Consider the following 25,667-nt stretch of genomic DNA (forward strand, 5'->3'; position numbering starts at 1 on the left):
TTAAAATTTTTCGTCTATTCTCTCTTGCTACCCGTGAAAGTGACAGTGAAAAATAGCTGTGCATTAACACAAAAGCAAAACGTAATGCAGTAATGATGCTGAAGCTTCCTGCAGTGCTGGAATTTTTAGAAGTCATGAATAATAAATTACCAGCAATGCCAAGAGAAGCTGATAGCTCTTCTCTTTGGTAGGTAAAACTCTCCATTATAAAATAATAATACACTGGGTCATATGTCACAGCCTCCAGCAATTTTCTTAAAGATATTTTACTTTAATACCAGAGTCACCAACATGGAATTCATTTTACAGACGGGAAAACTAAGACTATTCTATCAAATGATTGTTCAGAATGAATCAGAGTATTTCAACTGAGATCACCAGCTTTAAGTTAAGGCCCCCAACATATTTGTTACTATGTCAGGTACAAGTAGAAGTCATTGGTTCATGAGTTGGGGTTGGAGTGGAGATGGGATTCCATTACTCACAAACTCTGGGTCATTTGTTTCATCCATTGAATTCAAGAATAAGCAACAACATGATAAATTATTAAAAGGTAGAGTGGGCCCATTTTTCCCAGTATGTGGTTGGGGGCCACAAGGGGACTAAGCAAGTGTTCTCTTAGAGGAACAGAAACAAACACAAAGCTTACAAACAAGAAAGCAAAACACCCAAGTCCAACACCCTTGTTTATCAGTTCAAGAACTCCATACTCAGTTATCAGTGTATAGGAGGGGTCCAAAGCAAGGAGGAAGTTCAGACAGGCTCTGAGATGCTTCCTTCCTCTCATTTCCCTAAATTCTACTCAGCAATTGTCCAAGAACCTGATGGCATCCTCCAAATTACAGAGTCTGTAGGAACCCGAAATGGAAATAAAATGTCCTAAGCACATCCAAAGCCCAGAACCCCCAGAAAGGGACTTCATATAGGATAGTTCTTTCCAGTGCTGTCATTTGAGACTTTCCATTTGTAATATGCCTAATCAGTCTGTTAGAATAAAGACTGGCTCAAGCTCTTGCTTCTCTTCTCTGAAGAAAATTCATAAGAAGATGAATTCTGAGATACAAGTCATGTGATGTTTACTGGGACACCTCCCTTCTGGAATTTGTTCTCCCTATGGGTAATAGGAGGTGGGGAGGATTAAAACCACGATCCCAAATCAGACACTTCAGAAGCCCTTGGACTACCTGATGATTTAAGTGTCTCTGTGCTTCAAAATTCTATGGTGCTTTTTGGTTGAGCAGCATTGGTAGAATCACAACTCCTTGACCTTTCATTTTCTAAAATTTTAAGTTAATGATCCTCAAACAAATCAGAAATACATAAAACCACATAAAATAACAAATCCTGAACATTTACCTCCTTTCCTTTTTTGACAATTGACTTAGGTTCATAGCTTGTGAAATAGCTGTAAATCATCTGTCTCTTACCTTCTTCATATAGTTACAAAATTCAGTGTTCTATTCCAAGCAAGGAAGCAGATCTTGCCCTCAGTTTGACAATTGTTGAAACTGTAGGCAGACTCAATAATAATGATTTAGGACAAAAACCTTAAAACTCAAGCTGTCATAAAGAATACACAACTTAAACCTTATATAATCTATGAAACTTATTCCAATCAGATACCATAACCAAACTTCTTAAAAGATAGAAATTCCATTTCTTCTTTTAAGTTAAGCCTCAAAAGAATTAAAGGACGGGGAAGAAGGAGGGGGAAAAATGTGTTTGAAAAAGGGCTTGATATACCCTCATAAGGTTGCTGGTCAATGCTGAGACAGAGAGAGAGAGAGAGAGAGAGAGAGAGAGAGAGAGAGAGAGAGAAATAGCCATGAATATATATTTCATTTTTCTGGATGGTAACTAACTGTACAGGCTGTCTTCTTCACTTTGTTCTTTCTCATGGAAAGAATTTCAAAACAACTTGCCAACAGGATCTCAACCACCTTGGAGTGAGGGAAATGGCATCTTCTATCCTGGAGTTCTAACAGGAAATTGCTTTGAAAGAGTTGATTGGGCTCTCTTTCACATGACACCTGATTCATATCCTTGACAGATTTAATTTTCAATGAAAGGAGAGCTCATTAATGTTTCTCTGAAATTGCCCTGTGTGTTGAGAGCCAATTCTCCTAAACTTGGCTTGCTCATCCTTGTGCAGCATCTTAAAGAAAAGTGATCCTGCCACATTAAATGGCCTTCGACAACCAGAGCCAGGAAAGTTCTCTGACACATTTGGACTCTAACTGGGGTCAGTGCCTAGCATCCTGCAGGCACTCCTGGGGATCGCAAGAAATTTTCCATCTTCTCTCTTATTTGCATTACTCCCTGGGAAGGTTCAAATTAGGCAAACGTCAATATTTTGATGCAGTGACATGATAAATTTCCACAGTTAGGACTTGGCTATTCCATTTTTGAAATGTTAGACTGCAGGGGGTAAGACAAGCAAATAAAACAAACCAAACACCACAAAGAAAACTCAATTAAGAGCCTTGAGGAGACTTTCTACAGAACAATCTCTAACAGAAACAACCCTCAACCTCAACACACTCAATGCTGACTTTGTGGCTTTCACTCCAAAATCTGGCTCTCTTCCTGATTCTTATCTTGAGAATTGCATCGCTGTTGGACCCATTTGTACAAGCAAGAACCTGAGAAGACATTCTTGATGTCTCCCTTGCTCCCAGGCACCATGTAGAATCCTTCACTAAGTTCTGTTGCTTTTTACCTCTCAAGTGTCTCTTGAATCTGACTCCTCTCCACCTCCACTGTCTCCACCATCATTGGTCATCTGAGGAATGCTGAGTTGTTTGGCCTCCTCTGTTGACTCTGACCTTCCACAATCAATTCTCACGCCACAGCTAGAATAGTCTTTTCCAAACCTGAATCCAATGACAATATAAGCCTGCTTTAGCAATCTTGATTGCTTTCCCATTACTCTCTGAAGGCCAAGATCCATAACATGGCCTGCAACGTTCTCAGTGTTCTGGCTCTGTTCACCTCTCCAGCTTGATTTGGGGCTACTTTCCTTCATATACCGTGCTTCAGTCACTTGGGCCTCCTTCCACCTCCTCAAACTGACATGCTCCCTCCTTACTGGGGGATCTTCTGCAGGTGCCACGATGCCTGCTGTGTCAGCTCTTTGCTTCAGACTTCCTTTTCTACTCACCTGATTAACACTTACACATCTTTTAGATCTGAAATCAAGGGTCACTTTTTTAGAAAAGATTTTTTGATTCCCTTGGTTCAAGTCATGTTCGTTGATACAGAATGTCTTCCTTTCCCGCAGAGAACTCAGCCAATGTGCAATTTTACATTCATTTGTGTGCCTGTTTGATTACTGTTTGTGTCCTTCACCCTAATGCAAGTTCAATATGGCAGGGATTTTTCTCACTATTGTATTTTTTGTTCTATCAGGTTCAGTGAGAAATGTGCTTAAAAAGTTTCTAACTTGTGGGTTTGCTTATTTCTCCTTTAATTCTATCATTTTTTCTTTATATATTTCATTTATTTATTTATTTATTTATTTATTTATTTTTTATTAACAGTTTTTTTTTTAATTGTCAAATTGGTTTCCATACAACACCCAGTGCTCATCCCAGCAGGTGTGCTCCTCAATGCCCATCACCCACCCTTACCTCCCTCCCACCCCCCATCAACCCTCAGTTTATTCTCAGTTTTTAAGAGTCTCTTATGGTTTGGCTCCCTCTATCTCTTTTTTTTTTTTCCTTCCCCTCCCTCATGGTCTTCTGTTAAGTTTCTCAGGATCCACATAAGAGTGAAAACATATGGTATCTGTCTTTCTCTGTATGGCTTATTTCACTTAGCATCACACTCTCCAGTTCCATCCACATTGCTACAAACGGCCATATTTCATTCTTTCTCATTGCCAAGTAGTATTCCATTGTGTATATAAACCACGATTTCTTTATCCATTCATCAGTTGATGGACATTTAGGCTCTTTCCATAATTTGGCTATTGTTGAAAGTGCTGCTATAAACATTGGGGCACAAGTGCCCTTATGCATCAGCAGTCCTCTATCCCTTGGGTAAATTCCTAGCAGTGCTATTGCTGGGTCATAGGGTAGATCTATTTTTAATTTTTTGAGGAACCTCCACTCTGTTTTCCAGAGCGACTACACCAGTTTGCATTCCCACTAACAGTGCAAAAGGGTTCCCGTTTCTTCACATCCTCTCCAGCATCTATAGTCTCCTGATTTGTTCATTTTAGCCACTGTGACTGGCGTGAGGTGGTATCTCAGTGTGGTTTTGATTTGTATTTCCCTGATGAGGAGTGGCGTTGAGCATCTTTCATGTGCCTGTTGGCCATCTGGATATCTTCTTTAGAGAAGTGTCTATTCATGTTTTCTGCCCATTTCTTCACTGGATCATTTGTTTTTCAGGTGTGGAGTTTCGTGAGTTCTTTATAGATTTTGGATACTAGCCCTTTGTCTAATATGTCATTGCAAATATCTTTTCCCATTCCGTTGATTGCCTTTTAGTTTTGTTGATTGTTTCCTTTGCAGTGCAGAAGCTTTTTATCTTCATGAGGTCCCAATAGTTCATTTTTTCTTTTAATTCCCTTGCCGTTGGAGATGGGTCAAGTAAGAAATTGCTGCAGCTGAGGTCAGAGAGGTTTTTTTCCTGCTTTCTCCTCTAGGGTTTTGATGGTTTCCTGTCTCACATTCAGGTCCTTTATCCATTTTGAGTTTATTATTCTAAACCTATATTATTAAACACTACAAACTTAAGACTAGTCTATTATTCTAGAGGATTAATCCTTTTGTTAGTTTTCAATGGTCCCTTTCTGCCTTACAATTTACTTTGTTTGATACTAATATGCCAATGCCAGCTTCCTTTTGGTTAAGATTTGTAGGGTGTGTCTTTCCTTATTCCTTACTTTTATTATTTCTGGGTTTTTAAAATTTATTTAAGGTGCTTCTCTTATAAGTATTATATTATTGGGTCTTGTTATTTTTAATCCAGTCTGACAATATACATTTTAAAAATTGTTTATAATTGTTAATTATATTTAAACAAATATAATTGCTGGAATACTTGGGTTTAAATTTACCATCTTACTGTTTGTTTTTCCCCCCAATTTATCCCATTTATTCTATGTTCCTTTCCCCTCCCCATCCCCTTACCTTCTTTTGGGTTAATCAAGTAGGTTTTACTACTCCAGTTTTTCACATGTTGGCAGTTACAAAATCTTTTGGCATTCTTTCAGAGGCTACTTTAGAGATTCAATATGAATCTCAACTTTATTGAAGTATAATACATAACAGTATATTTTTATCAATTCCTGTACAGTGAAAGGACATGTATAAACACTTTGACTTTACTTACCTTCCTTCTGAATATTATGCTATCATCACCATTTATTTTAATTCTACATATATTTAAAACCCCATGTTATTAGTATTGTTTTCATATAGTCAATATTTATTTAAATTTGCCTACATATGTACCTTTTCCCTTTTCTTTCATATATGTATGTGTGTATATATATATACATATATATATATATATTTGTCATTTAGCTTCACTTTTTTTCTGCTGAAGACCTTCTTTGTGTTTTTCCTTTAATGCAAGTGTTGGTGATGAATTCTTCCAGAAAAATATAGTGTTCAAGGCTCTGGATCCAGCTAAAAATTTGCAAGAAACAGAGAAGAAAGGGACTTGTTGAACTGTACCACAACGTTAACAAAATCTAGACTTTGGGAAATTCTATGGGTCAAACAGGCCAGGATCTTCAAGATAGAGTCTAGGAGAAGAAAAATAGAAGGAGCTCCAGGAGATAAAAGAGATTTCCAGAACATGTCAATTTTTTTTTTCTTTTTTTTAAGTGGGCAAGACTGCACTATAGTGTCTAGGGATGCATATGTGGATAATCAAAACATAAATACAAGGAAGAGATTACAATAAAAGTATTAAAGGGTAAGGACTGCTCTTAGGGAAAGCAGTGCATTGTGATTAGGATAGCACACAAGGAGAGGTTTCTGAGTGGCCAGTCAAGTTCTATTTCTTTACAGTGATTACAAAGCTGTTAGGCTTAAAATCATGTATTAAACTATATACTTGATTTGGGTGGTTTCTGTATCTGTGTTTTATTTCATAATAAAAAGATAAAAGTAAAAATAAATTAAAAGTTAGTAAATTTTATATTCGATATTGAAAGGCAATTTTTATTTGTACTTTGTTTCTCTTGAAGGACAATTTTTATAATCCTAGTTTAGAAGGAGTATTTTGCACCTTAGAACAGTATACCAATGTCTTTGGCTTCCATAATTTTTCTTAAGAATTCAGCATTAAGTCTTGTTCTTTTTTTTTTTTTTTTTTTTAACGTTTATTTATTTTTGAGACAGAGAGAGACAGCATGAACAGGCGAGGGGCAGAGAAAGAGGAAGACACAGAATCTGAAACAGGCTCCAGACTCTGAGCGATCAGCACAGAGCCCGATGGGGGGGGCTCGAACTCACGGACCGCGAGATCATGACCTGAGCCGAAGTCGGACGCTTAACCAACAGGCGCCCCAAGTCTTGTTCTTTTTGAAGACCACGTGTCTTTCTTCCTCTAACTGCTTTTAACATTATCTTTGTCTTAGGTTTGCAATAGCTTCATTGTGGTGTACCTTACTGTAGTTTACCTGTGTTTGTCCATCATGGAATTCATAGGGTTTCTTGTGTATGTGGCATAATGCCTCCCTTCAGTTTTGGGAAAATCTCTTCAAATATTGCTACTACCCATTCTTTTTCTCCTCTTTCTGGCACTACCATTCTACATTTATATATAATAATTCACAATATCCCATATATCTCTTTCCTTCTTTTGCTCTATTTTTTGCATCCCTTCTTTTTGTGGTTCAGTATGGATATTATCTACTGACCTACAGTCTGGTTCTTCATTTCTCTCTTCAGCTATGTTCAGTGTGCTCCTAGTTCACTTATTAAATTTCAATTTTATTTATTCTCTTTTTTCAGTTCTAGAATTTCCTTCTTATTTTTAAATTTGATTCCTTTAACTTTTAATTTAATCCCTTCTTGTTTTTTATTTATTTTTGAGAGAGAGAAGGAGAGAAAGAGAGACAGAGAGAGAGCGAGAGAGCGCACACAAGTGGGGGAGGGGAAGAGAGAAAGGAAGACACAGAATCTGAAGTAGGCTTCAGGCTCTGAGCTGTCAGCACAGAACCTGACATGGGGCTCGAACTCGTGAACCATGAGACCATGACCTGAGCCAAAGTCAGATGCTTAACCAACTGAGCTGCCCAGGCACCACCCCCCCCCCCTTCTTATTCTTTTTTAGATTCACATATAGATTTATAGTAACCTGTTGAAATTCTCCATCTTGCTGTCAATTCTCTTTAATAAATTTCACATAGTATTTAAAATGTGTGTCTGATAACGTCCGTGTCCATATAATATCTGAATACTCTAGAAGTCTGTTTCTACCATCTTTTAATGTTTTTTTTTTTTTTTTGGTCATTATATTGTCCCATTTTTTTTATTCCAAATATTGGACATTATGGTATGAAAAATTATAGGGGTGGCTTGAGGTTCTGGATAAAGTTATCTTTCTTCATAGGGGATAATCTCTCGGTGATTAAGCTACACAAATCACCTTAATTCAACTTCAGCTGAAGCTGCTTTTTTTTTGGTGAGAGCTGGTCTGTATCTACTTTGCCTTTACTCCCAAGACTGTTGCCTTTTACATCTCCCAACTGAAAGCTGGGTGTTTCTCAGTTCCCCTCCTCCTTAGCCGGCCATGAACTCCAATTTTGTCCCATGAGATTGCTGAAAATTCTCCATAGCCACTTACGATCTTGCCGAAGCTTCCAGGAGAAAGTAGAGCTGCATGTTAATCTGACCTCTTCCCATTTACCTTTGTTCTAGTATCTTCTCTACTAACTAACTAACACCCTTGAAGCCTTGGCAATCCTTGTGTTCCTTCAAACACATTTCTTCTTTTATTTATTTTCTTAATCCAAGTCTTCCCAATTATTCCTTGTGAAAGGTTTTAGTCTGATAGAAACTAATCTGTCACAGTTGCAAAGAAAGTTCTGTCTTGAAATGACTGCTATTTACTGACCATGGGTTTGGAGGCCCTGCTATTTTCTCAGGGGCTCTGAGTTTTTTCTTTGTAGAACACCTCCCAATTTGTAACTAAGTATCTTTATGTTTCCTTGTTTAACATTTGGCTCCCCCCCTCTCAGTTGTGAGCCAGGAGGCATCACATCTGTTTTGTCCAAATTGGTATCTAGCTCATAATCAGCAACTCAAAAACTATTTTTAATGAATGAGTGCAGACTTTGGGGCTAAGGATTTTATATGCGTGGTCATTTAATCCTCATCATAAGCACAGGAGGCAGGTATCGTTATCCCCATTTTAGAGAAGAGGTAAAGGAAAATTAGACAAGCGAGCCATTTCCCAATGTTACTATATATTGGCTGTTCTGTAAAGCCTCTCTTCTCCGGCACTTAGATCATTATGTTTTTTGCAACCTGTCCATGCAGCCAGCTTTTTATTTTTTAATATGCAGGCCGTTAAAGCATCCTTCAATTCCTTCTCTTCTTTTCCTTTTCTTCCTTCTCCATATTCCATATGTTGCTTTTTGAGACAGTAGATGCTCATAAACATTTCATTAGCAAGTGACCTGGGGGGGGGGGGGGGAATGGTGGCATTCACCACAGCTGGGCAGGGTGTCTGTGCTCCAGTATACCAAGAGATGTCACATACTCCCCTCCCCTCATGCCTCAGGGGACGGTGTTGGGACCTGCCCTCATTCATTTAAAATAATTTTTTCAAGTTGTTTCATTTTACTTTTTTTTACAGTAGACTTTATTTAAGAGTAGTTTTAGGTCCACGCAAAACTGAACAGAAAACACAGAGTTCTTAGTACCCCTCCCTCCCCCCCCCCCCCCCCCCCCCACACACGCTCACACAGAGTGGTACATTTGTTATCTTTGATGAACCCATATTGGCTCATTCATTTTTATCCCGCTGTCTGAAACCATCTGGGACTGTGTGTTTGCTCAATTTCAGCCATCTTGTGTTAGGAGCCCTCTTTTGACCTGCAGTGAAAATTTAAAAACCTCTGCTTCTTTGTCAGCATTTATTCTGTTCTTACCATGCTGCAGTGAAGTTCACTTACCCCTGAACTTTGGCCCTTCTGGCACAATTTCAGTGTTTGCATGCTCAAAACCAGGCAATTAACTTGAATACTTCATTCTTAAGGGAGATTGGGTACAATCTCTAGAAGCCGTGAATGATCACATTGTCACGTTGACTCTGAAATCTTTGTGATGCCGTTCACACTCACAGTGTTCTTGCATCCTACCCACCAGACCAGGCTCTGGCTCAGATCCTACCACAACTGTGAAGCCTGGCCTAACAAGCTCCATGCCACAATTTTTTTTTTTCTCTCTTTGGTTCCATATCCAGCATCAAACTGTCTTTGAGAAAGTCATTAAGTCCCTCTGAACTTCAGTGCACTCATTGGAAAGTGTGGCACAAAACACTTCCAGACAAATTTGTAGGTAAATTTGGATGTATCTAAATGTGCCCATGTGCAACACACAGTAGCTATGCTGTAAACACCAGGACTCCTGCTCTCCTTACCTGCCCACTTGTGTCTGGGGGGTAGGTGCATAGTGTGAGAGACAAGACTATGAGACCATGTAAAAATGTGCCTGGACACAGGGTGCAGCAGACAGCAATACCTCTGAGACATCAAGTCCTTTCTGGGTTTGCGAAGAAAGCGGACTATGAAGGAGCTGAAGGGAAAGGAAGAGTGGGGGACAAGGGGCACCCATATTGGGCAAAGGGAAGCAGAGTGCAAAGTGATAACCCCATGCATATCTCGGGGCGGGGACTATGCTTTCAGCTCAGGAGTCAGAGGACATGGGTAGGATTTGCCCCCATCGAGGAGAGGAAGGATTTCTGAACAGGGGGGATATAGAAGGATCCATAACTCGAGGCACAAAATGAAGCAATTGCAGGGCTATCATGGGATAAGAAGTAGACCCATTTGATAGCAGTGGGGGCCCCGGAAGGTCAGGAGGGCCCAGATAGTAAAGCACCTCGAATGTCTGGGTGAGAAGGATGGAATTTATCCTGCAATCACTGAAAAGCTATTGGGAAACTCGGAGCTGACATGTCACGTGATGCCTGAGACACTGGCGGGAGCAACACAGACTGCGAGGGAAACAGCCTGGAGGCTGGGAAACCAGCATGAAGCTCTTGCTAAGGTCCTGTACGAGCTGATACGGCCTCACCGCAAGGACGACGGTGGGAACGGAAAGGAAAGGATTTCTGTCCAAGCACTGCCTTGTAAAAGATTTCTGTGGCCTCCACTTCTTCTGGATTTTTTTTCCCCCCATCACCATTGTATGAGAGAGTACAGGTGTTTAAATAGGATTTTCATTGGATGAGCACTAAAAAAATCTATTTAAAATAGAAGACAATAAAATGGACCTGGTTCTGGGAGCTTATTTGCAAAATATTGTAAGGGAGTGAATTAGAAATCCTCCTCTGCCACCACCATCCAGGAGAGATCCCTAAGATAATTATAAATGAGGTAACATCAGAGGGTAAAATATAAATCAGGTTCCATTCAGAGGGTAAAGAGCATAACAGTGACAACTCTTGTGATTTCTCTTCAAAGGTAGACAGGCTCAGCGCAGGCAGAAAGAAACAAACCCTTGTTAACGAGAGGGCGCGCATTGTTCCAAAACGGGCCAAGCGAAGGTCATGGCGGTGGGGAAATTAAGTGACCTGGTGAGAGCATCGGCTATGGCTCTGTCAGGCAAGGAGGAGACAGAAATGGAGCTGGGAAGCCCACAGGCTTCACCCCTGCTCCTGGAACCACAGCTCGCCCCTCCTTCCCTGCACTCGGTGCACAGGGACCCAACAAAGGCGTGTCAAGAAGCACCCCACCGAGGAGCCTGGGGAGGAGCACATTGGGGTGTATCAGGAGGCAGAAAATGATCAAACTGGAATCATCACTTTTGGGAAAAGACCAACATTTCTGAGGGGAGGGGTTGGGTTATTAACGACTTGGGGGGCTCTCTGGTGAGTAGGCTGGAAGGAAGAAGAGGGTCACACCAGGCATGTGTTGAGATCCCCTCTGTGCCAAGCCCCAGGCCCCTCCCGCTGTCATCCCACCTAATTCTCACCACCACAGGGGATGTGGGGATGCCCTCAAGCCCTGTGTTATGTACGAAAACCGTGAAGCTCAGAGACCTGCAGTAGACCATCCGGGAGCCTATGTGGCAGGGCTGGGTACACGTCCCTCCATGGATCTTTTTGTCTGCCCTGTTATGACATTTAATATTATGACACATGATAGAGGGACAGTGACTCCTCTATGCAGTCTCTGTACTTTGGGTATCGTCAGCCTCATTTGAGTCGTGTTTTTTGGTCCAAAGCAGAACACTCCTCCCCTTTCGCAGCTGCCTCTACCCGGCCCAGGACTTCTTGGGAGAAGCTCTTTGGTGCGGCCGGCAGGCCTTCAGAATTGCATGTGTCTGTTGAGAAAAAACCTGAGTGAGGAATTCAGTGGCGCTTTAGACTCAGTCCTTCGACCTGAACATAGAGAAGGGAGTCCAAAACTCTGCAACCTAGAGAGGGAAGAGCTCTGCTCCTGCAGCTAAGTCAACTGTGACTTTCCAACAAGGGAATGTCCTTTATTGAAGCGAGGGACAGAATCTCTGCTCCCCTGGTGAAACTGCCCGCTTCACTTAGAAAACCATCTCTCCCTTTCTGACATGCAGTAAGTCTCCAGAGAGGGATTGCTCCGCCCCGGACCCTGGCCCCCTCTTCTGACTGGGCCCAGGGCCTCTCCCCGTGTCCCAGCCACTCCACTGCTTCCCCCTGCCATTATGTTGCTGTCTATGTGACTTCACCCCTGCTGAAACTGTGAGCTGCTTAAGGTCAGGGATGCGTCTTCCTCCTCTCAAATTCCCCGTGTAACAAACCCTTAATAACTGTTGAGTAAACACATGAATGAAGCTGGCTAGCCCAAGCCTTTGTGCAGAGTATGAAAGTAGAGTTCCGACCTGAAGAACACAGAGGCGCAGACACTGCCCACCTCAGATTCCAGAAACTTCTTCCCTCCTTCTTTTATCCCTCAGAGTGTGATCCTTTCTCGGCCACTCCCAGCAACGATATCAGAAATAGCTTGGGAGAGCCACCTTGATCTAGGGAGTAGGTGGGTACAGAGGAGCTGAGCTCCTTGCTTTGTGTCCAGGCTTCATTCTAGGAGGCTGTGAGCAGAGAGCCTAGTCCAGGTCTCCCAGCAGGGAGGAAGAAAGGTGCGGCTTCACACTCACACTCGATTATATTTGTTTCAGGCAGTTATGGCTAAGGCTGCTCACGACTGGGAGACAAGAGCCAGAGGATGCCTCCTTTCCATGCAGTAGCGTGCGTATCCGCGTGACCTACGTGAGTGAATAGCAGGTTTCAGAAGTACGACGTAGAGGTGGCTGGGGAAGCTGGCACGGCCCTGAGCAGACACGGCACAGGATGGGAAGGCAGAGGCTGAGGAAGGAAGGTCATCTCCCTGCAGCACTATGACAAGGTGAAGGGTGAATGAGTGCATGGGGCTGCCCGGCCCAGCCCGGCCATGCCCTGTTCAACTTTCTGCCAAGTGTCTCCTCTGTGCCATCCCCTGGGGCTTGGAGGAAGGCCAGGGCTGCTGCAGCCAGGAAGGTGGGTCGTTTGCCCACTCGGCTCCTCTCCTTTACGGATCTACACCCTATGGGCGGCATGGCTGGCTCAGGGTGGGGTGGAGCCTCCCAGAGGTCCTAGGTACCCACGGGGAGCCCGTGGCTGCCCTTTCTCCTCTGTGTGCCCTCCCTGCTTACTCTTCACCCAAGGATTCCCTAAACCGTGTGCGAAGCAATACTTCAGAGGGAGGGTTCGTGGCCAGACAGACTCAAGGTTGAAGTTCCTCCTCTTGCACTTGGGCAAATTACTTGTTCTTTCTGGGCTCTATTTTTTTTTTTTTTTTTTCCTCATCTCTAAAATAAAGCTGCAAATCCCTGCATTGCAGGTTGCCATGATGATTAAAGCTGTGGTTCTCAACCCTGGCTGCACACCAGAATTCCCCCCGGGGGCCTTAAAATGCCCATGCCTGGGCTCCACCCAGATCAATTAAATCAGAGCCCTTGGAGGGTGGGCCCAGGGGTTAGTATTTCAAAGGTCCCCAGGTGATTCATAGGTGCACCAGGCTGTGATGGCAGAGTAGAGGTAATGTATATCACCTGAAAGACATAATGCCCCCAGATATAATATGCCATTAATAAATGAGACCAATATCACTATTATTACGTGTTTATTATTGCTGCCCTTAATCTTCTGCCAAGAAAGAAAATGCGGTCGTGGGAAAGTGTGGTTATAAATCCAAGTGTAAGTAGCAGAGCACATGTAAGTGATGACCGCTAGCCTCCAGGCTGCTCAGCGCAGCGGAGAGAGTGACCAGCCGGTCAGCTGTGAAGACCCCGGTCCCTTAAAATGTGTGCATGTGCTCACTCAGCTCTCCGTGATGTGGCCCTCCATCCATCTTGGGTCTGTGCCAGTGTAAACATTTCCGGTTGAAACCCAGGGCCCTGATTTCCAGGTCCGACGGTCTCCCGGGAGGTGGCTGTCAACCTTTGCATCCCACGTTACCTCCGTTCCGCAGTAAACAGATGAGTCATAGTTGGTCTCAGCAGGTCAACCGACAAGCAGTCCTGGGTTATCCTGTCTGGTGGCTTAGGCTCTTGAGACAATGCCCTTGGTGCCTATGAGGGAGTCATAAAGTTGGGCTTGACACTCTTTAAAGTTATCTTCGTTTGCTGATTGTTTGGCTAGAGGGACTGGTGTTGAGTTCTCTCTGGCTTCTCTGGGGCCCTGCGATGGTAAGCATGATGATAAGCATAATTGGGGTGGAAGGAGGGCAAACAGCCCTTCGTTAGCTGAAGCAATGGGCCAAGCAGATTATCAGATAATTGGCATGGGCAACCCCCTAGCTCCACTTTGGGTATCAGTTACCTTCTTTTTTCTAATCTAAATATGTTCTGGGTATTGTTTGCAGAGGGCAGCCTAAAAGTTAAGGTTTCTACATATCCCATCCCTATCTGGGCAGTGTCGGGGAGTGGGTAGTAGCTTTAGTTTGAAGCCAAATATATAAATTCGTCTCCAATCTATCCATTACTTTGCTTCCAAACTGCCCAAGTCTGGGCCAGAATCATCAAAGATGAGGCATTTATGCCTCCTACCGGGATCCCCACATTCCCTCTTGCCTCACCAAACAGCCAGAATGATGCTTCCTAATCTCAGATCAGACCATTTCACTTCCCTACTTGAAACCTGTCAGTGATTTCCCCATCATTCTCTGGATCAAGCCTCACCTTCTGAGGTTCCTCCAAGCCTACACCAGAATCTGGCCACCGTCCACCTTGCCATCTCCTGTAGCTACAGGCAGGAGGAGACGGCTCCTCTCAGCCACAGCCTCCTTTTCCTTCCAGATCTTGGAACTTGATGCTCCCACTCACCTGGAGCGCCTTCTCAGGTGTAGTTAACCCTTGAATCCTTCAGTTTTCGGTGTAAACTTCACTGCATTAGGGAAGCTTTCTCTTTCTCCTTCCAGGACATGACACCCTCACACTCTGAGTTTCTGATGCTAACACTTCTCAGGCTTTGTCGTCGCCGCCTGTCTAACCATAATTTAAGTTCCATGAAGGAGGGACTATGTCCCACCTATGTTCCATCTCTCTCTATGCATAGCACCTGGTGGGTAGATGTATTTATTTATTTTTTTAATGTTTATTTTTGAGAGACAGAGAGACAGAGCATGAGCGGGAGAGGAACAGAGAGAGAGGGAGACACAGAATCCGAAGCAGGCTCCAGGATCGAGCTGTCAGCACAGAGCCCGATGTGGGCTTGAACTCATGAACCATGAGATCATGACCTGAGCTGTAGTCGATCGCTCAACCAATTGAGCGATCCAGGCACCCCTGGTATATGTATTTAGAATGATCCCTGTAAGTACTTGCCAAAGGTAGATATTTGTGATCCTTTCAACACGTCGACTGTCGAAATTACTCAGAGACATGTTATCTTTTCACACAGCAATCAAAGGGTCAATAGCAACCTATTATGTCTAAGGGACAATGTAAGATATTTTTTAACAACTTTATTGAAATATAATTAATATACAAAAAGCAAAACCAAACCACAATGATATATATCACCTTATACTAGTTTGCATGGCTACTATAAAAAACAAAACAAAACAAGTTTTGGCAAGGATGTGGAGAAAATGGGACCGTTGGTGGGAATGTAAAATGGTGCAGCCACTACGGAAAACAGTATGGACATTTCTCAAAACATCAAAAGCAGAACCACCATACGATCCATCAATCCCACTCTGGGTATATATCCTATTAGATGGTTTAGTTATGAGAAATACAATTTTATTAGTATGTGTTTGGTTTTTTTTTCAAAAAATTTATTCGCCAGACTGTCAGTAAGTGAAGCCATCGTTAACTACTTGAAAAACTGGGCGTTATAGCTGACAATCATTTAGTGCCTACAGTGTTCCAGGCACAAAAAACCGTAAGAGGTAGATGCTGTTATGCCTCAATTTTCTGAACGAGAAAACCGAGAATGAAGCAATTTGCCCAGTGCCGTGGAGACCACATCTGAAACCCGAAGCTGCTCCTCCAGGGCGGGCACCCATCACACTGTCTCCCTGTGGAACTGCCTACCACCTTCCCAAGTTTAGGGTCTCATACATTTGTAGGAAAAAAATCATGGGCTGAGGATGTGTAATAGATTTCATTCCCCTTCCAAGAGTTGGAGCCACTGCTAAGGCCTCAGAACATAAAAGGGTGGGGCTTGATTTCTTATCTGCTTGAATTATTTCTGAAGAGTTTGCTGTATTATCAGTGACTAAATAATAGTGGCCATGAGGAGATAGAAGGGTGTTTCATTACAGAAGGTGTGTGATCTTTCATTTCCTTTAAAGGACCCAGAGCTCTGCGGCTCCCCACCTGATTCGTGACCCAGAATTGGGCTGATCTGCAAGTGCTCTGTGACTGGGGGGTTGACAGAGCTACAAGCGCCCTCGGCAGGATCCGAGGGGGCCCACAGCGTCAGCTGTTTCCACGCCAGCCTCCTGGCCTGGAGAATTCACACACTGCTCTGCCTCTCCAGTTTGAGTCAAGAGCCCAGTGGGAATGCTGTTATAGTCCTTTCCACTTTAATTACATTTCCTGCAAGGGGCATCTGCTGGGCGTTTTCTGGTTGTGCTGGTGCCTCTCCTATGGTTAATGCCGATCCGCCACCACTGGGCAGTTAGTCGCCAATTCGTTGTTGAAGGCGATTAGGTGCTCCGGCGGCTCAGCTGCCAACAATGTTGCAATTATTACTGTTTATTGGCTGGATGTTCCTCTTCCCCATGCTTTGTAGGCCCTGTGCTCCTGAGTTACTGGAGTCATATTGACTTCCACTCATAAAATCGCCTGCTCTATCAAATCTGATGACAATTTCTGCCGTGATTAACACTTTCCCAGTGTCTTAAATCTGAGAAATAGATTATTCTACAAGGGGCTAACAAAATGCCATATATATATATATATATATATATACACACACACGTATATATACGTATATGTATATATATATATACGTATATATACGTGTGTATATATACGTATGTATATATACACGCGTATATATACGTATATATATATATATATACGTATATATACGTGTGTGTATATATACGTGTGTGTATATATATACGTATATGTATATATATATATGTATATATACATATACGTATATATACATACGTATATATATATACGTGTATATATGTATGTATACGTGTATATATATGTATGTGTATATATATACGTGTATATATATGTATCTCCTTGATAATAGCACACTTTTACAAAGTGTCAGACATCTTATATGCACTTTCTCATTTATTCTTCTCAACATCCTTATGCATACTTACTGTTATTACGCTCATTGTATAGGTAGGAACACTGAACACACAGGGTTTGCTTGTCGGTTGGTTGGTTACTTTTTTAAACTGTTTTTTTAATTCCAGTCTTTTAAAACATTGTTTTAATGTTTATTCATTTTTGAGAGAGACAGAGACAGACACAGAGTGCAAATAGGGGAGGGGCAGAGAGACAGGGAAACACCGAATCCTAAGCAGGCTCCAGGCTCTGAGCTGTCAGCCCAGAGCCCAGCGCGAGGCTGGAACCCATGAACCATGAGATCATGACCTGAGCCAAAGTCCAAACGCTTAACAGACTGAGCCACCCAGGTGCCCCACTGTTTGTTTTTAAGTAACAGTTAAATGTCACAAAACCAGTAGGTAGCAGAACTGGAATACATTGAGCAACCTGAAGAGCCAACACATTCGACCACTGTGCCATGCTATTCTGTCTTACTTCTCCTAGACTGTTTTTAACGTCAGTTGTTTTATCCATTATAGTTGTAGCCATGAATACTTGATTGCTTGTTTATTAAAAATATGGTCCTGGGGCTCAGTCGGTTAAGCATCCGGCTTCGGCTTGAGTCATGATCTCACGGTATGTGAGTTTGAACCCCGCGTCGGGATCTGTGCTGACAGCTCGGAGACTGGAACCTACTTTGGATTCTGTGTCTCCCTCTCTCTCTGCCCCTCCCCTGCTTCCTCTCTCCTCTCTCTCTCTCAAAAATAAATAAACATTAAAAACATTTTAAAAATATGATCCTGAGAAATCAGGATATATTTTTCAGCATCATTCAATTTCCGTTCCACACATTCTTCCCTCACCCCCAGCACACACACACATAGGTCCGCATATACCCTCAAAAGTCTTCCAAGGTGATCTAGAAACTCTTACTTGTAAGCCTCTTAGGAAGTTACGGTGACTTTTTGAAAAGGGAGAAGTTGCTCTGATAAAATATGGAATCCCAGGGAAGGTATACACAGGGTCTAGAGAGCTGAACAGGTAGTGTTTGTCCCTTCAAATAGGTGAAAATAATGTCTGAAGCCTCTTAGGATTATTTCTTTTCCCCATGGAAACCACATGACATATTGGGTTGGATAAACATATTCTCTGCATCTCTTGGAGAAGAAGCAGTGTGGTGTTTCCCTTCTGTGACAATAACCAGGCAATTGTATGTAATATGACAAGCAGGGGACCTGGGCCAAGCCTCAGTCTCGCCCCTCACTAGTCTTGCAGCCTTGGGCACATAACGACCTGCTACAGCCTTGGTTTTTATTTTTTTAGCATGAGCCTGGCCGTACCCGTTCTCCCTCTAGACTCTTCAAAGTATCAGATAAATCAACCTGGGAAAGCTGCTAAGCATGATGGCTGCCACACACGAGGCCCTCAGGAAACGTGAACTTGAACCCCAGCGTGTTCCTGACGCTCACTCCATACTCCGGGAAGTGTCCAAACACTCTTCCAGTAAGATGCGTTGTTAAAGGGAACACATCGCCAGGTCTCAGATCCCCAAACTTCCAGAGATATAGCGGAAGTGAAGTTCCAGGCACTCCACATGGAACAGCCAAAAAACGAAATGGAAAAATAAATGATTTGAAGACGTCCAGGAAAACAAAAAAAGCATTCTCTAAGAATCATTCTCTTATTTCTGGATTTCTTTCTTTCTTCCTGGATTGGGGATGGGGGGGTGGATAGGTTATTCTTTTTTCTTTTTCTTTTTTTTTAAGTTAATTTAATGTTTTTACAGTTGGACTGCATAGGGTTAGAGGAGTGAGGATAATAGAGGTCAACGATCATTTGATAACTGGACAAAAGTGTAAATCATCGTAACTATTACAGAATAAAATCCACCCTCCCAGGGACAGCGACTATTATGTGGACAGAACCCAGGGAAAACACTTTAACAGCACTGTTTGCTGAATAGAATTCCTGTAACTAAATCAAAAACATTATTTTCATGGGCCGTCTACCAGGACATAGAAATAATTTTGTTATGACAGGCTCAACTTCCTAGAGATGATTTTGTGAGATTTGTGAATGATCATTTTGTCTTTTAAAGATCAATGTTGATGAATACAGTGAGGAGTCAACCATACTCTTCGAGGCCTACGTGAGACTCAGACTCAACACCTACATGATCTGTGTCTTTCTCCCCCCCAGAAAGGGGAGCCTCTCCTATGTGTCTGTGATATTGTAATGAAGCAAAATTTCACTTTCTGGGCCACTGCGTACTGGGTAGTATCGTCGAAGGAGCAGACTCCCTGACGTTTGGTCTTCCAGCCCTCTGCCATCTTCCTCCTCCTGGAGGCATTGAGACTCCTTCACTGCACCCATCTACAGAACCTCTGCTCCCAATATTCTGGACTTCCAAAGAAGTAATTCTTATTGTCAGTGGCTCGCAGTTCACTAGAAGAAGGTGAAAGATAATTTGGTAGCCCTGTGACTATTTAGCTTCTTGAGAAGCACTTATATTTATGAAATAAAGCAAGACTGGAGGAGGTGCTCTGTGACAGTGAAAGGGGTCCAGGATCAATGATTTTAATTAGCGGGAGCAATGCTGACGGCTAACTACAGACAGTCACTCCAGGCTCCTATAATTTCCCCGCGTAGATGTCATGGTCGATACTAAATTGTGGGTCAGGTGTCATTTTACCTTCAGGAAAAAGAAAAGAAAAGAGCATCTAAGATATCTCTGCTAGTATTCATTCATTCATTCGTTCGTTCGTTCATGAAATATTAATTGAGTGTGTATCGGAGGGTAAAGGCCTGTGCCGGTTGCTATGGTGATCAGAGCCAGGGTCAGGGTCAGGCAAGGGAGGCAGTGGCCAGAAGCACAACATTTAAGGGGATGCCAAAAACGTAGGAATCAAGACAAATAACACCTTAATGCAATATATTTTAAAAACTCAAAATGAATGCAAAAATCTATGATGAACAAAATATCAAAATTTCCAATAACCACCGAATCAATGAACAGTGCTTGGCCATAGCAGACCCTCTGGCAAAAGAAAAAAATCTGAAAGGAAAAGGGCAAATAAAAGGAAAAATACTGATCCTGTCTTTCTTGAAAATGTTGATATTTTGTTAATGGAAAAATCATGGATTTTTTTCACTAATTCTTTTTTTTTTTTTTTAATGTCACATTAACAACATGATTTACTTTCACTGGGGTTTGGCTCCTTCCCCTAAATTTGACATCTGACACAAGTCCCTTGTCTTACACAGTCCCAGCCCTGGTGGGGAGATGAAGATCTTTGATCACTTTAAGAAGTGATAAATGCAAGAAGAAAGGTTACGGAGAAATGTCATAGGAGATGAGGAAGAACTTATTTCCACAGTTGGGGGATGGGGTCAGCGAGGGCTTTAGACAAGGCTGTGTTGAAACAAGACCTTACCATGCTCTGACATGGTAAAGCATTAATAGAAAGAAGATCCCAGAAACCCATTCACACTTTAAAGTAAAGAAGGAAGCATTACTAGGTCAGAATCAGAGAAGGGAATCCACAGGCTATAAATGGAGAAAGTGTGCCAGGGATAGATGAAAAGTGTGTGTTTATACAGTGCAGAGCATGTCTGGGAGTCCTTCCTGTGGCCAAGGGGCCTTGTGGGGATGGATTCATTTTACGACACCTTTATATAAACAAGACCCTGTTTTCTAGCTCCGTGGATGAAGACAGAAGCCAGTGTGTGGAAACAAGTGAATAAATCGTGCCTGTGAATGGTGAAGGAGATGCCTTGCACCTCAAAGGTGTGTTCATTCACCAAGTGAATTCTTGCCTCAAGGGCTGGTTTCAGACACAGCAAGAGGCTTCTGTTGTCAAGATTGTGGTGAGGGGCCACACCAACGACAAAATTCCTGATGTGAAAAATCAAACTTTTATAAGCCACAGTTACACACACACGGAGAAGAAAGCGTGAATTCAGAATCTTCTAAAAATTCATATCCAACATGGAATCAGGGCTCTCGGCTAGGGGGTTTGATTTCAAATTCTGCAATTCATCCAGAGTCCACCATCTTTGTTTACTACTAACCGCCTTCATTTGATCAGGTTCAGAAACAGAGATTTCAGGACATTGTTTTGACCCAGTTCTCTGAATGAGCTGAGTCACCTGTGAATCTATACCAACCCAGCCCGGAAGGGGCAGACTGCTGGCAGAGAGCAGGTGCAGTATGCACTCAGTCTGCAGAGCGAAAGGGAGGGTGGAAAATAGTTAGTAGAGATCACCTGATGCACAAAAAGTCATCTAACCTGGACTGTTTTAGGGCAAACAGTGGTATGGTTACTATAAGCAGTTGAAGTAATAAATGAATAACACAAACCTATGGATTGTAGTTTTCTAAAGTTAGTTCACTGTCATGTCATATTTAATTGGGAGGGGGAGAATGAAGCCACCTGAAAATGATATCTATGGCATTTGATGCCCCCCCAAAGATGTTCACATTCCTTTTCCAGGAGGGGCCATAGCTTTTGCCTTCACCTGGATAGATTTAACACCCATATCATAAAAGCTTTTACCTCACCCAGAGGCTCTACATTCTCAGAAAACCAAACGATCAAGTGACCAGACCAGAAAAACAATCTATTCTAAGAATGAAATAGTTGTGGCCTAAAGGTTATTTATTTTACTTTCAACAATGATAAGAAACAGGTTTTCAAAGATTCCAAGGACATGAGCATTGAAAGAGAATGTGGACATCACCTAGTCCATGGCTTTTCCCTAACCCCAATGGAAGCCAGCTTAAAAAGAAAGAAAAATCTGTGAAGAAAAAAATCCTCGAGGAAAGAGAAGTCTAGAAAGTTTAGATGATTTGCTCAAAGTCACACCTACGTAACGGACGGGTTTGGAATACAGCTCCTGACTCCAGCCTCCTGGTTTTTCCTGCTGTGCCTACAGGATTTGGTGACACCAAATCCAAATGGAGATATTTCCCATTATAGTGTGTGTGTGCCCACATGTTCATGGTCTTGCCCTATTTGACTAAGTACGGCCAGTGCTTCCCAACTTTTTTCATAACAGGACACACACGCAGTGTCCATGAAGCACACTGGGTTAACACCCAGAGGCCTAGGGGCTTGGGTGTTTTGAGCCCGGCCCAGATACTCTGAGGGGTGAGAGGAATCCCTCTCTCCATACATCACTGTGGGGACACAGGTTGGGAAACTCTAGGCTCTTCAGCCCAGCTCACTACTCCTCCAGAGAAAATCAGGAGAGGAAAAGACTTTGACCTGGTCATGTGCTAACTATGCCATCAGTGCCATTTTCTAGCACTTTTTCAGTAGCAAGATCTAGGCATGTGGGACAGGGCTGTGTGCTCAGCAAAGTCAGCAGAGTCTTATTGTATTAAGGCATGTAGTCATATTATTTCCACTCCACACAATTTTCTTAGCACCAGTTTGGCCCATTGCCAACTCGAAAGGCGGTGGTGAACATGGAAGGGAATGAGGTCATGAAATAAGTGTCTGATCAATGCTGCCAAAGACAGATGAACCAGGTGACAGATCAATCAGAGCATGGGGAGGCTTCATAAAGAAGGGACATCTGGACCGTCTCTTGGAAAATGAATAGTGTTTCAACAAGCAGAGAGATTAAGAAGAGCCATCCAGCTGAAAGCAACAGACTGGACAGAGAATTTCCCCATCAGAGTGGGAAGATTCAAGCCTTGTTAAGGGAAAGGTTTGCTTTGTATTTTGCAAAGGAACAGCAGCCATTACGAGGCATACTGAACAGACAGGGCAAGCCAGGATTATGGAATGCTTATAGTGCTATACCAGGGAGACTAGATTTTCTCCTATATTCGTTCCTAAGACAAGGTATTAGGCATTCATTGGATGCTAGGCACTGCGGTACATGTTGGGAATACAAATGCAAAATTACAGTCTTAGAAGTAAGAGAGAGATGTAAAGAAATAAAATGTTATAGGTACTAGGACTGAAACCTATATTAGAAATAACAGATAAAATTAGGGGTGGTCGACCCTATCTGGAGCTTAGGGTCACCTCCAGGGACAAGGTGGGAGGGGACATTGAAGTTTAAGGTTGACGATTTAAGAAACAGAATAGCTGGGCCAGGACCATGATTAGAGCTGCATTTTAGCAAGATTAGCCTCACTGGGTCAGATGGGACGGTTTGGTGAGAGGAGCAGTTGGAGATAAGGACCCTGGTTGGGAGGTCATTGCATGTTCTGGGAGAGAGACAATGAGGGTAACAGACGTCAGTGATGGGAAGACATCAGTGGCTTTGGCTGGTCCCAGTGTCAAAATAGATCACGCACGGCAAGCTGCTACCTGTAGTAATATCAGATCACACAATTAACCTATGAGACCAAAGTTTGGTCTGTTTCTCCACCAGCTATGCAAGAGTACCACCAAAGTCTGATTTCATCAGGGACTCCGACTCATAACACTTTCCCCATTGCTGTAATGCTGGACTGTCATTTATCTACTCAATCCCACATAAATGAGTGTTCTTTCTAAATATACCCCTTTTAAGCCCATCTCCTGACATTTTAACTACGAACCTTTACCTAGCTCTCCACTTCTTGCTTCCAAAGTAAATAAATCTTTCCAAATAAGATTTATGGGATACAGGGTGTGATCTTCAAATATTTTAAGATTTAACCATGAGGCTGATACATTTTTTTGTGTAAACGAAACAAGCCTTTCTACCTCTGACTCCCAGGAATTTGCTATGCATTATGATAAAAAATCCAATAAATCTCTCAGCAACCCTCTATGCACCCCCATTACAATGTTATAGCTCAGAAATGAGTGTAGAGAGATACTTTCAAGAAATGACTTGGAAAGCAGAGCTCAGGGCAGAAGTGAGAGAAGCTTGGAGGAGCTGCTGAGAGTGTGGACTTAGGAACAGCATTTTTCCTCCTTTATGTGTGAGAAGAAGGTCCCTTCATGGGAAGGTGAGCATACAGGCTGTATTGGAATCAGTGAGAGTGATTTGTGCCTAAAATGGTGCAATTTGCACCTAGTAGTTACTCAATAAATATTTATGGGGGCAAATTTCAGTGGGGCAGGTTTCAGATGAATATGGGAAAAGACTTTTCAACAGTTAGAGCTGTTCAACCAGGGTGATTAAAGAAGCAAATGAGCTCTCTAACCATCTTTTCCTGCAACGTCTCCTCCTCCTCCTCCTTCATTAGCAACAACAACATCACGATTACAATTACCACTGCATGGGAAAGACCCTACTGGAACTATAGGGGATGCAAAATCTCAACCGCCAAGGAAATGATAATTTACTGGGAGATGGGAGTGGGGGAGGGGAGGGACAAAAGACCACAGAACTGGAGATAATAATAGAAATCACAACACAACACAGTAATTTCTGCTCATTTTATGACAGAGGGTCCAAAGGAAGAACGATTCCATTTGATTGAGAATCAGGAGACAAGTTTTTGGAGAAGGATGAGCAGGGTAGTATTTTAATCAAATACAGAATGGGTGAGTAAAGAGAAACACAGTCCTCAGTGACATTCTGGCTGGGGCATCGGGTACAGGTAGTACAAAGCTTGCTGGGATTGAACAACAAGGTTTATTAGGGGCTCAAGTGAGGAGTGGTAGTTTTTTAAGGTTCTGTTACAATAAAATGATATCATTTAAACTGTATTTGGAAAAAATAAAAATAAACATAAACTGTATTTGGGGAGACTCATCTGGCAGAAGTGAAAATAAAAGATTATAGGAAAAAGAGAAAAGAGGCAGGGAACCAAGTTGACAGAAGATAGTTCGGAAGTCACTACGGATGGAGAAGAGAGACCAGGTCTGAGAGAAATCATGGAGCATGAGGCTGGCACTATAATGGCCCTGAGGTCCTGAGTCTGGACAACTTTGAGTAAACTAGTTCTATTGATGGGAACGGAGCACAGAAAGGAGCAGCACAGAAAAAAAGAAAGGATAAAAAAGAGAGGAACATGCAGAATTGTTCCTTTGGAGATGCGTTGAAATGTGCACGTGCCATGCCTTTTCACGTGTGAAAAGTAAGAGAACCACTGGTTTAAGAGATTAGAGGCTGTGAATTTCTTTGAATAGAGTCAAAGATTGTTGAGTAAACACGTGAGAAACAATCTGACCTAATCGTAGGCCTTCGTCAGCTGTTCGTTCAGATCTAAGGGCTCTCCGTGTTCTGTTTGTCCATCTAGCAATTACTTGAAAGTACCTGAACTTCCATTTTTTTACACACATGTACATGCATCATTTGAGTTTTACAAAAGCAGCCTGGCCTGGAATTTAATTTAATGTGGATCCGTCTTTAACTAACAGGGGCAAATTATGAGTAACAGAAGTATGGACTGTGGAGTCCATCCTTGGTTTGAAGCCTGGTGTCCCCACTTAGTAGCTGCGAGAAAATGAGTCAGTTGCCTAACCTTTCTGTGCCTCGGTTTCCTCACCTCTAAAAAGAAGATGAGAGCACCACCCTCCGAAGATGGGAGGCGGGATGGGAAGGGACGGTGGCTGCCAGGTATCAGGTTGACACTGGCAGTAGGAGGTGCTCCATGAAGAAGGATTCTGTCCTGCCTCCCAGCCACCCCCAGAACCCAGATCAATATCAGGCTGTAAGTCACGAGGGGGACGTGAAAGCTGCCAGTAAGCCAGGCTTGCCCAAATTGCTTACCAAGAGGAAAAGGAACTTTTACTATAGGCATAACTTTAAGGAGAAAAATTA

The 25,667-nt window shown here is 42.6% G+C and overlaps 1 long non-coding RNA gene across 6 annotated transcripts in view; it reads right to left on the reverse strand.

Annotated features, from left to right (window-relative positions):
- Nucleotides 1-13,307: 13,307 nt before the first annotated feature.
- Nucleotides 13,308-25,667, reverse strand: part of LOC109265899 (uncharacterized) — a 29,034-nt gene continuing 16,674 nt past the window's right edge. For 3 of the 6 annotated variants that reach the window (XR_008421030.1, XR_002079404.2, XR_002079401.2), the window contains one exon: nucleotides 13,308-13,881. This is a non-coding gene — a long non-coding RNA (uncharacterized LOC109265899). Of the gene's footprint in view, nucleotides 13,882-18,239; nucleotides 18,503-19,201; nucleotides 19,395-19,433; nucleotides 19,642-23,062; nucleotides 23,276-25,667 lie in introns of those variants that run through there. The other 3 variants (XR_002079402.2, XR_008421031.1, XR_002079405.2) reach the window with 3 other exon arrangements.

The sequence above is a fragment of the Panthera pardus genome, unplaced genomic scaffold (genome assembly GCF_024362965.1).
Source record: "Panthera pardus isolate Hobbes unplaced genomic scaffold, ASM2436296v1 HiC_scaffold_1, whole genome shotgun sequence".
Taxonomy (NCBI): domain Eukaryota; kingdom Metazoa; phylum Chordata; class Mammalia; order Carnivora; family Felidae; genus Panthera; species Panthera pardus.